The following is a 17,824-nucleotide window of genomic DNA, read 5'->3' on the forward strand; positions in this document are numbered from 1 at the left end:
TTTTAACGAATAAACCGTTAACATTTAACGCCGAGGCCACACGGGCCGCAGCCGCCGCGGCCGTGTCCAGGAGCGATAAGGACAGTCCCCACATGGGAGGCAAGCTCCGACCACTTCCGGGGCACCCGGGATGTTTAACCGGGGAGACGGTTACTATGGCAACGGGCACTTCCGGTCGTCGCGGCCCGCCGCGACCTCGGGTACTAAAGATAAGCGAAATGTTGTGGGTAATGCGACCTATAAACGATGCAGAGGATCGGCGGGAGCAGCGCCAGGCCCGAGCCGCTGCCGGCAGAGAAGAGGCGACTCTGGCGGGCCCCTCCCATCAGCCCCGGTGGACGGGGATCCCGCCCGCTACAGCGGCAGCGGTGCGAGGCCGCCGGCGGGCGCATGCGCCGTTGTGCCGCGTTGCATGCCGGGAGTTGCAGTCCACATCGGCGGGACGCACGGCGCCCCCTGCCGCCACGGCGCGGGAGCTGCGCGGGACGAGCAGGGGTGGGGGAGGCCCCAATTACAGGGACCTGTCTGTGCGCCAGGTGTTGAGGGCTGGAGATGGTCCCAGCGTTGTCCTTGTTGCCCAAGCCTTGGGTCTCTGCTCCCCTCTAGCATGTCTGGTGCCTTACAAGGCCCTGAGGGAGACTGTCTGGCCTCAGCAGAGCCGCCCTGCAGCTTCTTCTGTGGGGACTGCCAGTGTTGCTGGAGGATAAAGCACACAAGAGTCCTTAGCATCTCATCAGCCTCGCGGTTGCCTGCAGAGGGCCGAATATTTATTCAGTTCTAACATTACATTCGGCCCTCTGAAGGCAACCGCGAGGCTGATGCAGCCCGCGGTGAAATTGAGTTTGATGCCCCTGCCTTAGCAGGTCTCCGTGTTTTCCTGTTTTCCAGTGCTCATCAGGGCGAACATGCTCCAGAGAGCTTATTAGAACTCCTTAGCTTACCCCTGGGGCTGATGTTTATTTGCTACCAATCCTTCCTCCCCAACGTGTGGAGTGGGGGCTCCAGCAGCTGCCTCCGTGCACCCCTGTGTGGTGAGCCGAGAGCGTGTGCGCAAACCACTCCACAGTGCCCCTGTCAGGGAAGGTCAGTGTAGAAAGGAACTAATATTTGTGGAACACTAAAAGATAGGCTGGATGCTCAGGAGATGGGATGTCTGCAGCTTTTTATCAGTGCCCCATTCAGCGATTGCAGGTTGTGGAAAGAAGCACACGGCGTGCAAATTCTGCAGTGCATCACCATTAACAGCTTAAGGTTTTTAAGCTGTAAAATCTAGCAAGTAATATAATAATAATAATAATAATAGACTTGTTATATACTTATATAATAATATACTTATTTTCTATGTTAATATTTGTTAATAAACTGCTTGAAATGTCTATGCCCCCCTTGCTTTCCTGAAAAAATCTGCCCTGGCTTTCATGTGCCAGTCACCTGTTTTGTTTTACACATGTTCAACACTAGACTGAGAAAAAAGAAAAAACCTGGCAAGCAATGATTTAATGAACTGTACTTTGAGAGGAATGTAGTTGAAAGATATTGATCTGAGATGTTAAATATAAAAGACTGAAAAAAAAATCCTCACTGTGTTTACGATTTCACAAGCACTGAAGTTAGTCTATCAGTAGCTAAAATTTTGTATTGGCAAAACACGCTTATCATCTTTAGTTATACAGTGGGCCAAAAAGATAGAATTATTGTTATTGTTATTATTGTTATAGTTGCTATTGTTATAGTTGCTATTATTATAATTAGTCTCAAATCTCAGTGCTGTACCTTTCTGTCCTATTGGTGGTTAAAGTTTATAGAACTGGAAAGCAGCTTCTGTATTACAGTAAATAAAGGTTATCTTTGGGTTCTTCTTAATGAAGCCAAGATTTGATCATGACCTATTTTAAAATAATCATGAAGCTTTTCTGTATGATTTGCAGTTTTCATAGTTGTTCTTTAGAAGTTGCTCCTTCATTGATCACAAATTACAAGAGAGATAAGAAGAAAAGTTACTCTCCCAAAATGTATGTGAGAATGACTGTGAAAAATAAATATGTAAGGTCAGCGTCAGGATTATAAGTAAGAAACAAAAGTCTGCCAGGTTTTTGTGGGACCTGTGTGATCTCAGAGAATTATTTTCCAAGGAGGAGGCTTACTTAATTGAAAGTACAATTTCATCATTCAGGAGTCTAAGTAGAGAAGTTTTGTCTTTTTCTAAAACTCACCTACAAGCGGTTTCAGGATTTAATTTCCTAATTATGTCTATATGATTTCCAGAGTGAGATATGTTGCCCTACGACAGTGAATAAGCATTTGAGGGACTTAGAAATTTACAGAGTAAATTTATTTATCTCGTAGAATTCTTGCATTAACATATTTTTATGGCAGTTCTGGTTTAGCAGTAATTTTTCAGGCAGTGGGAAAATCTAATGTTTTGTGGCCATCTTTTTGAACTTGGGTAACTGGAATAGTAGGAATGCAAACCAATTCTGTTATTGACTCTGCTAAACCAACAGAGATTTTAAATTAAGTTGTGTGGAATCCAAATTTTATTCGTTACTTTTATGATTATACAAAGTAAAATGTTGAATGTTGAGATATGAAACTTGATAAACCTGTGTTTTGTGCTTTGAATTTAGAGGTCAGATGAGTAAGAGGTATAATGTGGTTAACAGCATTGTTTGCTTTATGTAGATTATACTGTTTGCTGTCATGAAAGCCCAGTTGGATTGTACAGGACAAAACTGACAGGCAAGAGTGAGACAGCCGAGTACTTTCACAAAGAAAGTTTAATCTCTTTACAAAGAGGCTGGCAATTGAAGAAAATATCTTCTTTGAATATTTAATTTCTAGAAATGCTTTCTTTTATCTATTTGAAAACTATGAACACATCAAATGTTGCTGTTGATGTTTTCAGCAAATCTGAGCAGAATTTCCATTTACAGTTTCTTTAATTTCATCTTAATTTCTACTTAAAAAAACTAATCTTAGTTGCATTGACTACTGCTACCATTCAAAAGAAGTTCTAAATATCACCTTCCAGGATTTAATACCAAAGGAAAGGTGTAACTGTAAAGAGGTAATAGTTCTTCAGCATGCGGATTTGGCTACATTAAAGGCATCTGTAAAGCAGTTAGATATACTTCGATGATTGTGAGCATAATAACTAAAATATTGTATTTAGGTGCTGTATTTGCTCTTTTAACTAAAAACACGGAGGCATGTGATGAGAAGACAAATGCAATACAGGTAGCGCCTTTTTCTATGCAAACAGTGGAGCAAGCCCCTCTCTAGTTCTCTGAATACAACTTTCATCAGCTCATCCACATGTCCGTGAGGAAGTTGGCTCACTGAAACATGCCACGTGATTCCAACTGTAAGTTGTAACTAACAAGAGGTATTACCTTGCCAGAAATAGCTGTAGGGATAAACTGAGAGCAGTTCGTATGACCTGACTGTGACTATTTGACTTAACCAGCCAAATCAGCAAGCTTATCTGCCTGGACTCCTCCTGGAATATAGGGACAGTCCTCCTGTCACTGTACCAGCTTTGGCAGATGTCAGGCTCTTTCCTGAGCTGCTTTAACTCTCTAGCCCAGCAAAATACTCTGTAGCCAAATCAGGTCATGTCAGGTCCAGGATGCACCAGACTAGAGCATGGTAAAGAGCAGGAGTTTATGGCCAGGAGATGGTGGTCTCCTGGTTTTGATGACGGTGGGCCGAGCCTGGAGTGTAAATTATATAGGGCGAACACATTGCACACAGGTGCAAATGTAAGGAATCCATAAAACTAAACAAATTTGCATTGTCAGAATATTGCCTCTTTTAATGAACAGTTAAATTGAAATCTGTAACTAATGCAAGTTCCATTTTTGTTCATGGATAATAAAAAGACTGTAACTTGTGTCTCTGCTAACTAGCCATTTACTCTCATGCTGCTTTTGATAAAGAGGTGCAAGTGATTTAATTTGTGAATAATTAATGCAGTCTGAAGTTTCTACCACCAAATTGACTCCTGTCTTTTTTATGTAATAATGCATTGGAAATATGAAGAACTGATCTGTATTCTCTGTAATCTGAGCTTCATTTCTATCTTTATAAAACAATACATTGAGAGTTAATATTCCCTTCCTCTGCAATGTCTGCTTTGGGGACTAAATATTGTATAGACAAGGCAAACTGAAGACATATCCACTTATTTAAGATGTTCTACAATATTTGGGGATGAATTTGAAAATAAAACAAACAAAGAAAAAGCTGCTCTTAGCTAGATTTTCAAGCTGATTATCCAAATAGTAGAAAATTGTAACAGTAACTGCATACAAGCAAGGTTAAAATACTTTTGTTTGTAAACAGCGACAGCTTTACTAAATGCCCATGCTATGAGTTATTCTTACCTGCTCTCTTTTTATCAAGAACTTCTGTTGACGAAAATACCATGATTTTACTTCAACCTTTTCCCAGTTACGAGGAATACATCTGGTATCTACAACCTACTTACTTAGTCTTGTAACTATTGATCTCCACTGAAGAGGGATCCCAGCCATACTCTATTTTTAAGAGTTGAGAGTCCTAATGAAAAGGTTAGCTTTTTCCTTCCTGTACTGGGAAAGGCCATGCAGCCAAATATTCTACAGCTTTATGTACAAACATCTTTGGGCTTGTTTCTTTGAATCTTTTATTCTTTGTAAAGAAACTGTAATATGTTTGTTTTATGAAAAACAGGGGTTTTTTTGTTTTGGTTGGTTGGTTGGTTTTGTTGTTGTTGATGTTTGGGTTTGTTTTGTTTTGTTTTTCCCAGTTGTAATTAATGTAACTTGCTAGGTATAGGTACATTCAGTGTTTCCAGGACTCGGCAGAATGCTGTATGAGAAAGGTGGCCAAAGTGGAATTTAAGACTTGAGGCACTTTGAATTTAACATGTGTGAAACAAAACAGTAAGACCAGAGTGTTTGTGTCTGACTGATACTCAGATAGAAGATGATTTCTATCTTTCTTCTTTGGTTGTTTTTCTTTTTTTCCCCACAAATGCTACTCATCAGCTTCCCTGATGCAGGTGCTTAGTAGATTTCTATTAAAAAACATAGTTTCGCCTCCTGCTTTTGCTCCTGTTCTCCTGGGTTTCTGGATTTCAGCAGTGTGTGCAGCTGAATGTCCGTGAATCTGCTGAGGATCCATAAACCTGATCTTACTATCTCAGTATAGTACGTACTATTGTATCAGTAGTATGGAAAATGCTAGATGTCCAGGGTCAGATGCATCATTTTTTGATCTAGGGATGTTAGCAAATGTATAAACCCTCTTTCCAGAGAGCAATATACATCAGAGGGTAGTATGAAACATATTTGGTTGTGCGCCCACAGACCATGAGCTGTAGTGAGCGGTGCTCACCTGCCTTACCCTGTGAAGCCATCACTGCGTGTATCTGTGACCCCATCACAGGCAACAGGAACAGTTTTGAGAGAAGCAACATCTTCCTTGAACTCTGGCAATGGAGGGTAACAGCGGGCTGAAGAGCTGAAGTCTGAAGAGCGTCTTGCTGGGCTGCACCGGGGTGTAGGAGTTCTGCATCCAGTTAGGCATCACCCCTTTCTCCAACTCCCCCTCCTCCAAATTCCTCCTTGACCTCAGCTAAAATAGGCAATAGATATGACAGATGCCTTTGAAGATAGCACAGTCAGATGCGAAGTGGAAGGAAAGATTTGATGAGCTACAGAAGTACTGACTACGAGGTAGGAGGGACTGTGAAAGTATCTGCTTGCACAGAAACAGGTGCTTCCTGCTGAGGTGGATTCCTTGCTGTATTGATTTTTAGATCAAAGATTGGAGCAGCAGACAAGTTTATTCTGTTGCTATCTGGAGATCATGGTAGTGGGAATTCACCTCTGATCACCAGCTGTGAGAAATACTTTAGGCAGAAGCAACCGTTCATTGGAGCAACTGTAACGATTATGATACAGTGTCAGTAATCCTGGAGAAGAGATGGCTGAGAGGGGATCTCATCAATGTTTATAAATATATAAAGGGTGGATGTCAAGAGGATGGGACCAGACTTCTTTCAGTGGTGCCCAATGATAGGATGAGGGGCATTTGCACAGGCTGGAATGTAGGAGGTTCCATCTGAATATGAGGAGAAACTTCTTTACTTTGAGGGTGCCAGAGCACTGGAACAGGCTGCCCAGAGATGTTGTGGAGTCTCCTTCTCTGGAGACATTCAAAACCCGCCTGGACACATTCCTGTGCGATCTGCTCTGGGTGAACCTACGTTAGCAGGTGGGTTGGATGATCTCCAGAGGCCCCTTCCAACCCCAGCCATTCTGTGATTCTGTAATGTGACATTTTATTTTGTGTCATATATATACACACCGACCATACTTGGGTAACCTCTGAGCATGACAAAATACAGGATGTTTCAAAAAGATGGACCCAGTTTCAAAGCAGTATATTTCAGGATGGCAATAAGTTACAGCTACATAAAATTTACAAACAGCATAATGAGGCATCTAGGGGTAATAATTTGAAACTCTATGCCCTGCCCTTTCAAGTGATAAGAGTTTAATTCATGGGTGGTTTGTGGTTGCAGAGATATACTGCTTTGAAACACCCTGTATTCCTCAACCAGCAAAACTTGATTATCAATGCACAGGTCAGTCTTAACAATGACACTAAATTGGAATGTTGCTTTTTAATTGTTAGGGTAGTATCAGTGCTTTCACTTCATCCATTTTGCTTCTAGTGTCTGGAGAAACAACAGTAAGAAAAAATAACAAAGCATATACAGCATTGGTACACCCATAAGCCAGATCCTGAGGAGTTCTGGAATGACACAATAGCCTTAATTTTATTTAAAGACTTGAGAAACCCTTTGGATTTTTATTTATTTATTTTTTTTAAATCACAATACTAATATTGCGACAAGTCCTCTTTGTTTACTTATTAAAAAGCCAATTAAGTTACTAGATTAATAGTGAGCTAAGTAACACGAGCAGCAACAATCTGGGCTTTTATTGATTTGTTCTCCTCTTGTCCTTTGCTCTTGCCAGGGCATCCACAGTTGGCTACTGCTGCAGACAAGCTACTGGGCTAAACTGAGATGGCCATTCTTAAGAACTACATATATTTTATATGAGGTTACTCACCTTGAGTAATATGAATGCCTAGGGGCCTGAATGCAGTGGGTGTAGAACACAGTCAGAACCAGATCCACAGAGAGCCTTGGCCAATATAATGTTCAGTCAAATCAATCCTTCGTTATTCATCACAAAAGGTGGAACAACTGCAATGGAACATACTTCAAGTTATCTGTATATTTTCAACCTTTTCTTCCTTTTCCTCATTTTTAGATCACCATTTGGAGTGGCGGGAGATATGAAGGCAAATACCCTAAATCAGAGAACGAATTGAATGGAAGTTTCTTTCAGCTTAGATTAATATTTTAATCATTGAGTCACTGGATAAAAACAGGGTAGATGCTATGAATACCATATGGTTTTTGAAGGAAGGCAACCTTTTTTTGACAGTTGATCTGCTAAGTATGCTCTGGGCTTCCTTTCTGGAGCAAAATCACTCTGGCATGGAAGATGGAGGGAAGTTTGCTTTGTGAAGGTCAGGAATGAGCTAGGTTCATCACTACTTGAAACAATAAGCATTTGCAGTACGAGAAAAGAGACTTTCAGTGTTTGAGGAACTTCAGAATGAAAACAGAGATGCTGACAGCTTAGGTGGTTTGAGGGCTAGCTAACTGCTGGAAAAGCATCTTGGAGACAGCAGTTTGGGACCCATATCTCTGATGAGGGAACTAGAGGTGAGTTGGTGAGTTATAACTTCCTGTAAATTTAAGGTTCAGGAATTTCCAGGAGATCCAAAGCATCTTGTAGGAACTTGGTCTGAAATGTCTAACTTTTCAGGCACTACACTTGCGGGACATGTAGTAGTCATACTGATATGCAAGTTCTAGGAGTCTGATGAAAGACTCACTGATGCTGGCCACAGTACAGACATGTACAGAGCTGGTGTTTAAACATCTAAAGGACTGGGGTCCAAGTTGTTCCTTCAGCAAGCACTTTTGGTATAAAAGTTTCTCTCAACATTAAGGCTGTTCTTCACAACACCATCAAAATCACATTGGGAAAAACCCTTCATCTGTATCTTTTGCCATTTTATATTTGTAATAACCTTTTAAAAAATGATAAATACTGACTTAAACATCAGTGTCATACTTGCAGTATTTTTAATTTTTATTTATGCTCTGCTCTAAGTTTGGAAGAAAGTGTTTATTCTTCAGGTATTATCTGGCCTTCAGTTGGCTTTATCCCATTCCTTCTGAGACTGACTGCACTGCAGCTGGCACTGCTAGTGAAAAGCCAGTAATCTGTGGGCTTTCCCCTCAGTCAAGTATTTTTGAAGTCTACAAGGTGTCCCTTGGAGTTTAATGCTCTGTATTCACATAATAGAAGAATTGACAGAAGGGAATGTGGTTTAAGGAACCCAGCATAACGGGTAAAATCTGTTAAGGTGAAGAATTGTAACTAGAAGAATATTTGTACAGATAAAATAACCATGTTTTGATAATGATAAAAACTTCCCTGACTCATCAAATACTACAACCTCTGTAAGTTTCAGTATCACTGGAGATCTGCACCTGCAGCAACATAACTTATTTTGTTGACTTAGAATAAAAAAACATACCACAGGGAATATCACACTTCTCAAAATAGTTAAGACTTATTCTGATATGTAGTTACTGTTCTCCACAGCTGGAGAAGTCTTAGCATGAAATGGCTGGAAACAGTGAGTGCGGAAGCACTGGCATCTGCTACAAGTTCCCTGTGGTTCCACAGCAGCCTCTACCTTGGGGTGCATGATTGGATTTAAGGGGTCAACTCCGGCAGAGCACAGGTTTCAATTGAAAATCAAGGAAACTATTTACATCTTTGAGCTAAGCACATGCTGCCATGCTCTGCTGGGCTGAGGTGTTAGTAAAGGGAAGGAGAAAAACGCTAAGACAAGACAGTCAAATACTCCGATGGTGGAAGAGGACAAGTCTCTGTTAAGTGAAGAGGAGCCTGTCAACACCTGTGGAGAACTGGGCCCAGCAGACCTGTGGCGTAAACAGCTTCACTTCAGCACCCCCCCTGTGGATGGTGTCCCCTGGCAGGAGAAGCGCTGTCGATTAGGAGGTGTCAGACCTTCAGCTGGTGCAGGTCACCAGGGCTCAGCTGGACCTGGGAAGCACAGAGCAGCTGAGGAGCTGCGGGTTGGTGTCACTGTTTGCATTGTGTCACTGTGAGGCATGGGTGCTGCTTCCTGCTGGGTTCTGTGAGCTCTGCCAGCTTCTTAGCACTCAAGCGCACGGTAGAAGTTTTCAGAGCAGAGCCTGTGTCCACAAAGTTGACCGTCCAGTTATCCTTGGGAAATGCCATTTCTGCACCTTGTCATTCATGTTTTGCTTGAGAGCCGAGGCGAGAAGCTACAAAAAGCTTTGAAGAGAAGGTAATAAACTTTAAATAAAGCGGTTTTTTTCTCCCTTTCCATGCCTGAAAGCAGGGGAGGACCCGAAGTGGCGGAGCTGCAGGGCTGGGGCTGGTTTTGCTGGGCGAGAGCTCGCCCTGGTGGCTTGCAGAGAGCTTGTCCTGTCAAGGGATCACCCCTGCCAGGTCTTCATGGCCAAACACCATCGGCTGGATCACATTTCTTGTCTCTACTACTTTTAAGAAATAATTTATCATCGTATTCTCCTTTTTGCATTGGCTTTGTGTGTTCATTCCCATAAACAGACATTAAGACTAGAAAAAGTCATTTCTCAAATGTATTTTTAAAATATGCATGTATTTAAAACAAGCATTTCTCTAACAGCTTGTCACACCCTTGCAAATGTGTCATGAATTGTTTCTTCTTGTGCCCAGCAAAGGTTAATAGACAACTTTTCAGCAACATCGGTTTGTGTCAGGAGAAACAGTCCTTATTCCTCTATTCAGAAACATCATAAGTAAACTGCAGTAGTCTGTGAACTCCAGACCTGTTGACTGTACAAAAACAAGTTCCAGGATCTCAGTGAACAGCTGGAAATATAATTTCTTTCTTTCCTCTGGCTCTTGCTTCTTATATGTTAGATCAAACCTAAGATACCTAGAAAACAGATAGCAAAAGAACATTAACTAGAAAAACATATTGGAGCTTTCTCAGGGCAATGCAAAATATTATCTTTTGTAATTAATTTTGTGAAATCCAGGTTTATGTCAATGTAAAATCTGTGTACTGATTGGATGTCTAAATTTATTTTTAAAAAAGGGAAGATACTTATATTTGGGCTATTAAATGTGTATTGAAGATGAGACTAGAGGTTATTTTCCTTACTAGACTTCAAATAATGATAGTCTATGAGGACTACGTGGATCTGAGTCTAGCTAGGAAGTCACCTTGATCAAGCCAGGTATACCTGTGGCACTAGTTGTATGAGAAATAAGGTTCAAAGCCTGAGCTTAAATGCAGCTCAGGAGCCAAAGGGTGGGAAGTGTGTGGGTGGGGACACAGATAAGGCTCAGCACAGCTGATCCAAATTATACAGCTGTGCTGTATCAGAGCATAGCTTGAGCACTGGTAGCTGAAGTCTTGGGGGGGTGAGGATGGATGGACAAACTATGATTACAATGAGCATTTTGTAGAGAAGAAAGGCTGTAGGCTGATTAGGGTTGTTAGAACATCCTTGTGTGCCTGGGGTTTTGACTCTGAAATTATATTTCCTGCTTTGAGTTAGGGGGTAGTGAGATACCCTGGCTTTTAGATGTTTTAGCTATGTAGACAAGTATCAAATCTCGTTCTTCTTACTGCTATTATGGTGTGAATTCAGGAAACTCCAGCAGCTCACTGTAATAGTGCCAGATGGCATGAGCAGCTTGGTAAGTGAGCTATAGAGTAACGTAATAAAAAGTAAATGAAGTATTGATCAAGACAAAGCTCTTTTTCTTTAGGGTGTGGTACTCTTCTATACTGCACTTGGTTTCTCGGTTCTGGAGCTCATTAGGCACAAAACTCATTTTCAGGTCTTTTCTATGATGTTAGACCATCCTGTCTGTTTTTTGGGCCAAATGATGTAATTATTGCATGTAAAGTGGAACAGCTTTACACAGGGATGAGTGAGAATATCTATTATTTGAATACTCAAGACTACATGTGCCCAGCTATGTTTCTGATGTACTTTTAGCTTGGCATTTCTCAGTCGTTATATGTGCTAACTCATTTGGCTTTCTGTTCCATCTCTTGATGTACGAGCGTTTTATCCATAGTTGCCTCGTTATCTTTAGGAGCTTTTTTTTCAGCCTTTGGAAAAAGTGTGTGTTTCATTTAGTGGCAAGACTGTTGAAAATTGTTTCCTTGGCAGCATAAGTCCTTCTGCAGTTCTAATCCAGAATATTTTTTGAATATTTTGTGTGAAATTGGATGGGGTATTTAATAGGAGAAGTGGTGCATCTCCCAAGATAAATGGTGTTGGTAGGAGGAGTGTATCCTCTCGTATCTTATAGGATGTAGCTATAGGATACAATGCTGCTTAGGCTATAGCTGTGTGTTCAATAAAAGTTGGAAAAAAGGTCTACCAAGGTGTTTGGTTTTTGTTTATTTGTTTTTTTGTTAAGCTATCATTTATTTATTTGTATCTGAAAGGCAGCAAGTCAGCATGAGGCTGTAACTCTCAATACTTCTGAAAGCAAAGCTGTGTTTAGAGTGGATGGAACCATTATGATATGGAAAAACTATGCAGTTTTTCTTTGAGTCACAGGTGATTCTCAGCAATCTGATTCTGATGGATGCTACTATAAAGCCATTGTATGTTATTCATCCAGAGATATGACATGGATTTGGAGGGCTGAATTTAAAGAAGTAATTCTGAGAATTTTATAGAATGATTTTTTTTCCCCTATTCATTCTGCTTTTATCCAACAGGTAAGAGGTGTGAAAACACCTGTGATGAAACACATTATGCAATGAAAGCATTCAGTAATAAAATTTAGGATAGAAAAAGTAGACTTTGGATCTGACAAGACGCTGTGTAAGACAAAATGCTGTGGTGCCTGAGTTAGGCTCATTAAAGCTACAGGGGAGAAGTGGTGGAGTGAATCTTCTGCATTCTCCCAAATGACAGGAACAGTCAAAAGAGAACATGCTGAAATCTGTTGTAATAGTTTTGTACCAAATGATTCAGAAGTTCTCCAGCTACAAGACCTAGACACTTTTAAAGAAGTAAATGCTGTGAGTTTTTATTAATAGCAATGCTAAATATACCATGGTTTTAAAGAAGCGGCAGAATGCAGTGATGTGCTGAAATTATCAATCTTATGAAACTAATGAACTCTTTAAAAGGACTGGCAGTAGACTTTTAGAAGTAAATGTGTCTGTCTATGGCTTTATTTTTTTTTCCGAGTAACATGTGTTTTAAAAATGATGTGTTAATAGGCTGTAATAGATTTTAGTGTACATCTTGGAGTAGAGTTTCAAAGGGACACTTTATCTGAACTTAGATCTATCAATAGGCATCCAGACTTCCAAAAGATATCGGTTCTTAACAGGACGTGAGAGGCAAATCTTAAGCCAGACTTCAAATTCAGTCTGCACCCCGCAGTTCTTATGATTGTTGTTATTAATTGGGACCTGCTAAGCACTTAACAGTTCTGGAAACATTGCCTATATTAGTTAACTCTTGGCTCATTCCCACTGAAATAGAGGCAAAACTCCTGTTTATTTCAGATGTGCATGATCAAGCCTTTAAGGTCTTAGTTTGTAATTCTGTCACTCAAAGATGTATGTTACACTGCAATGACAGAGATTTGTCATAGTTTAATGTGCTATGCTGAATTTTGCTGAACTCAGAAATGCACAAGAAGTTTTGTATGTTTTCCAATTGTTTTAAGGTTGATGTAGAGAATACATGAAGATACCTCCACTTATTTGCCCAAATTGGATTTCTATGAGAAATTCCTGAATTGTACCCACTAGAAACTAAAGGTAGACTAGATAGTGAGGTGCTTCAGATGAGGTGAATTATAATTGATTTAAAGAGTGATGGTGTTTTCTGGCAGGCTCATTGAAAAAATGTTTGTAAGTCTTTAATTCATACAAGATGTAAAGCATGAGCTTGCCAGGTGGCACAGTGATACACTGGATGGCTGTAATGCCATATTTCTTTTGTGTACAGTTCTTATCAGTAAAAAGTTCTCAGAATAAACAGGCTGATTGGCTTCATGGTGTTCTTGCTTTATGCTGATTGCAGCATATAACTCACCTTGCTGTGTTTGGTCAGCAGATGTATTTGGACATCATACTCTTTGCCAGGTCCACATCTTCCCTGGCTACGGAATGACCTGCCTGTGATTGCCATGACTGATGGTATTTCTACTGTGCTTCTGTGAGACTCTTGCCATTAACACAGCAATCGTGCATTAAGTTCTACAAAATACAGTTCAGTTCTTTAGGATATTGAGATCTCTTGGCTGGGCACCTGCTACTTAATATATCAGAAAACAGAGGACAAAGGCAAACACATATTTAATTTCATGTTAGAAAATGCAGAAAATAAAACAAAAAAAATATAAATAAACTGTCTATTTACTCTCACTGAAATGAAACAGCCTGAGCCTTTCTTCCAACAGTACTGATTATAGGGTTCAGAAATTACTTGAATTGCAGATTGAAGCTGTACCAATTTTATCTGAGAGATCACTGTAATTGCAGCAATAAAGTGCCTGCAAATTCATGTTGCTTAGTAACATTACGGACAAAGTCATGAGGAAGGAGTCATACTTTTTAACATGCATACTTTCACTGACTACTCTGTTTGAATATCATTTGCTACTTGCAGATCGCTATTTTAGATTTATGCCCTGGCATCATGCAGGTCTTGCATCCTGTGTTCCCTGAACTACTTTCTGCCTGTGAAGAATTAAGTAACTTCTTGCAAGTAGTAGTTAAAGCTCCAAGGAGACTTTTAAGAAAAGGTCATCCATAAATCTTCACAGGTTTCAGACACACTGTAGTTATACTAAACTTGTAATTAACTTTAGCATAACTGTGATGCAATGTAACATAATGGATTTTGTGGAGAGGATGCACAGGCTTGTCCCAGATAATAATCGTGTTTAAGGAACATCAAGAATATTATATATCTGTCTTCACCTTCACCTCATTTAATATTTGTGCTCATGTATTCTTACGATTACAGGTGGTAACATTATCAGAGATATCTGTTTATCAAGAAAAAATGCAATATAAATTAATTAAAAAGCTTAATTCCATGCACAAAGTCTCAAATTGAGGCTCAAAAGAGGAAAAAATGGCTTTCAAGCAGTGAATACTAGCACCCTGGTTTTTTTCAAGTCTTAATGCTGTAAAATGTTGTGAGGAGGGAATCCTGGAAAAGATTACAGGAGATAGAATCTCCAGAAAGAAAAGCAAGTAGTTTGCTGAAGGGAGGCCATTCTGAGTTTTGGGAGGAAGATGAAATATTCATATGTACCTGATTGTTCTCTGGAAAATATAGGCTAAATGAAAGATTTATGTGCTGCATTTCAGAAAAAATATTATTAACTGATTGGCTAACAGGAGCTAATCTTATGTAGATGTGGAGGGTCAGGTCTGTTCGATTAAATTCTTTGAAGATCTTCATGGGACGTGGAACAGACGTGGCTGCTCTTCTGTTGTCTTCAGTGAGCGTGCATCATACTTACAGATAAAATATCTACGAAGCTGAACATGTATCCTAAGACTTGAATATTTTAATAGTGGGGTCATAATTGTAATACAATCCGTGTTTTCCTCATGTTTTCCTCCCCTAAAATTGGTACAGGCATATTGTTCATATGTAGTAACAGAAGAATTTATGCCAAAATACATGGGGTTTTAAATTAGTTTAATTAAAATTGAGAGTTCTGTATTAGGCTGTATTTTAAAACTAATACGTGCTAGCACAGCTGTCATTATTTGCACAGCTATCAGTATTTGTTAATTATTTGATTTTGAGCAAAAGTAGTAGACCATGTTTAAAAAACTCCTTTACAGTCCTGTATCTAGCCCAAACTTAAAGCAATTATGTGTATGTATATATATATAAATGCAGCCATACCATCAAGTATGAAGCACTGAGTTGTGGTTTTGTTTGCTTGTTTGTTTTTAAAGGGCTCTTTCCTCTAACTCTGTGGAAAGTTACTTGTTTCAGACACAGCCAAATTGGAATAAAGTTCAGGCAAAAGTTTTCTATGCAGAACATATTACAAACAGTTAATTTGATTTGGATAGAACAAAATCTAGTTATTGTAATCAAATGAGGTGTGTGTTATAAGGATCAGAGGAGAGTCAGCAGCATGTTGAGTGCTTTCTCATTTGCATTTGTGCTAAGGCTATGAAAAGGTTATGCAAGTGTAATTTAGCAGTGTGGACACTTATCTTGATACGAGTTCATGTTTTGCTTTAGGACAGAAAAGAGATCCTCTTGATGTGGGGTAAATTGCAATAAAGCATTTTTAAACCAGTGTAATAGTTTTATACAGCTTTAATTACAGTATCTGAAAACTGAAGATAAACCAGTGCTGTTTTTCCAAGTAAATGAGGCCTGAGATCACCTGTACATTTCTCTAACCGGATGTCAGTTGAAACGTGTAAAGTGCAATTTGTGCTTGCTTTGAAGCTCATTTATTCTAATCCAATGGTATAAGACATCATTGGTTTTCCTTGCAGAATTTTTCCTCTTTGTTTTTTATGATTTCTATCTTGTTTATGCTCATGACATTAAAACATACTCTCCTTTCTGACTAGTTAGCGTTACAGTGTGACTGTAGTCATGCTTTTCAGGCAAATGGTTGTGTAGCTGGATGATAACTTGCAGATTTTCCAAAGCAAGAGCAATGGGTACTAGAGGAGGCTGCCAGAAATTGGAACAACAGAAAAAAGTCACTGACCTGTGTTGTAGTTTTCCGAAGCCTCTAGAAGCAAGAAGAAAATACTTCTATATGTTTGCTGCGATATGTATGTATTGTATCTATTTCTCTTACAGCACATATATCTTCAAACCAGACACAGACCTATCAGTGTGCTGTTGCTGAACTCAGATTTACTGAGAAGGAGTATACATTAACCCAGAGATGGATACAGGTCAGGAGTATTTATTTCTGCTACAAACCTGACAGTTAGACAATGACGTGGGTGTCTGGGCCTAACATAGGCCTGTGCTTGATGAACAGGCTCCTTTAACCAGCATAAAGCACAAATTGAGTTAGTGGAGCTTCATTAGGAGAGAATGATTCACCATATGGTCTGGTTGCAGGACTGAAGCTTCCAGCTTAATTTGTAGTACAACGTGTTAAAAGGTGCTTAGGTCTGTTTGTTTAAATTTCTTCCTTTCATTCTTGAAAGGGCAATGGAGGTGGACACATTGACCAGTCTCTTCTGATGTGCATCTCCAAAGTTTTGATTCATAAGACCAGACAAAGTAATAGGACTGCATGGCTGGAGACAAATCCGATAGGTCTGGCATTAGAGAGTAAATGTTACTATTTATTTTCTCTGAATAAAGTATCTGTTTTAAAGAGAACTTCTATAAAGAGAGGTTGCATTCTTATAGTATATGTGTTATGTAACTCAGTTTGCAGCAATGCCATATACCCTTACATTGTCTCTTGGCTTTGAGATGTTGATGTTGTTTAAAAGAAGGTAAACCCACCTCTTTTTAAAGGCTTTTTTTGAATTATAGATCCTGCCTCTTGTTATAGGAAATGTCACACAGTCTTAAGACTGTTTTCAGTTGGTTTTGACTTTGGAAAAGTTTCAGTATGTGGGCTTGAAGGTTGTTAACAACAGGCTTTTTCTTTGTTTTGAAATTTCAAGCAGAGATTGTTTAGGGGGAAGTATAAATTGTTAATTAAACTGTTCTGGTTTAGAACAAAGAGTTGAAATGGGAGGCTGTGTCCCATGTGCTACAAGTGTTCCTCTGAAAATTGCTTGACTGTGGAAATTGCAGGATTTGGCTAAACTTCCCTGAGGCTGCCACTGTGCGAAGCCACAGCGAACCCAGTGGCCTGTGGTATGACATTCATGCAGAGCTTGTATTTGTATCATGTTTCAATGTAACTTTATTTGATCAGTTAAGTTTATTCCGGCAAACAAACAGTCCATCAAAAATAATTTTGAGCCAAAATCTCCTTTTGCCTGCGTTTAGGAAAGAAAATTTTAGTAATTCAGTTCTTGTGGTATGTGAGGTTTTTTTTATTACTTTTGTTTCTTTAAACATTTTGAGGGTGAAGGCTATTTCCTCTTTTGCTTCTGTGCAATTTACACTTTGCATAGCAAGATTAATCTTTTAGTTGGAGGTCAAGGACATCTGGCAGAGTTTTCAGTCATCTCAAGAACGGTAAAAAGTCAGAGCTATATATAAAGTGCTGAGCAATAAGTGACATAATTATATGATCACCTTACCTAAATTTGTCTGTAAAGGAAACAATGAAATATGAAGCACTTGAAACTTTATTGAAGTTTCATTGGTCTCTTTAAAGATTGACAGCTGTTCACCATTTTCTCCAAGATCTTCAGATTTATTGTAAGTTTTATCTTTGGGTGAGTGAAACAACCCAGTTCCCCAGGTATGGGGGGAATCCTGCCAGCCGATGGCTTATGGCCTCTTGTTTCTTGCATGCTCATAAACGCATTGCAAATAAGATTGTAGGATGTGGTTAGGTACAGTGGGGGAAAACCAAACCAAAACAACAAAGCCAAACAACAAACCAGCAGTCCTGCTTGGTCTCATGCCATGATGTGACATGTTATGCCAGTAATCAAGTCAGTCATGTAGAGGCAG

Source organism: Patagioenas fasciata, chromosome 1 (assembly GCF_037038585.1).
Source record: "Patagioenas fasciata isolate bPatFas1 chromosome 1, bPatFas1.hap1, whole genome shotgun sequence".
NCBI lineage: Eukaryota > Metazoa > Chordata > Aves > Columbiformes > Columbidae > Patagioenas > Patagioenas fasciata.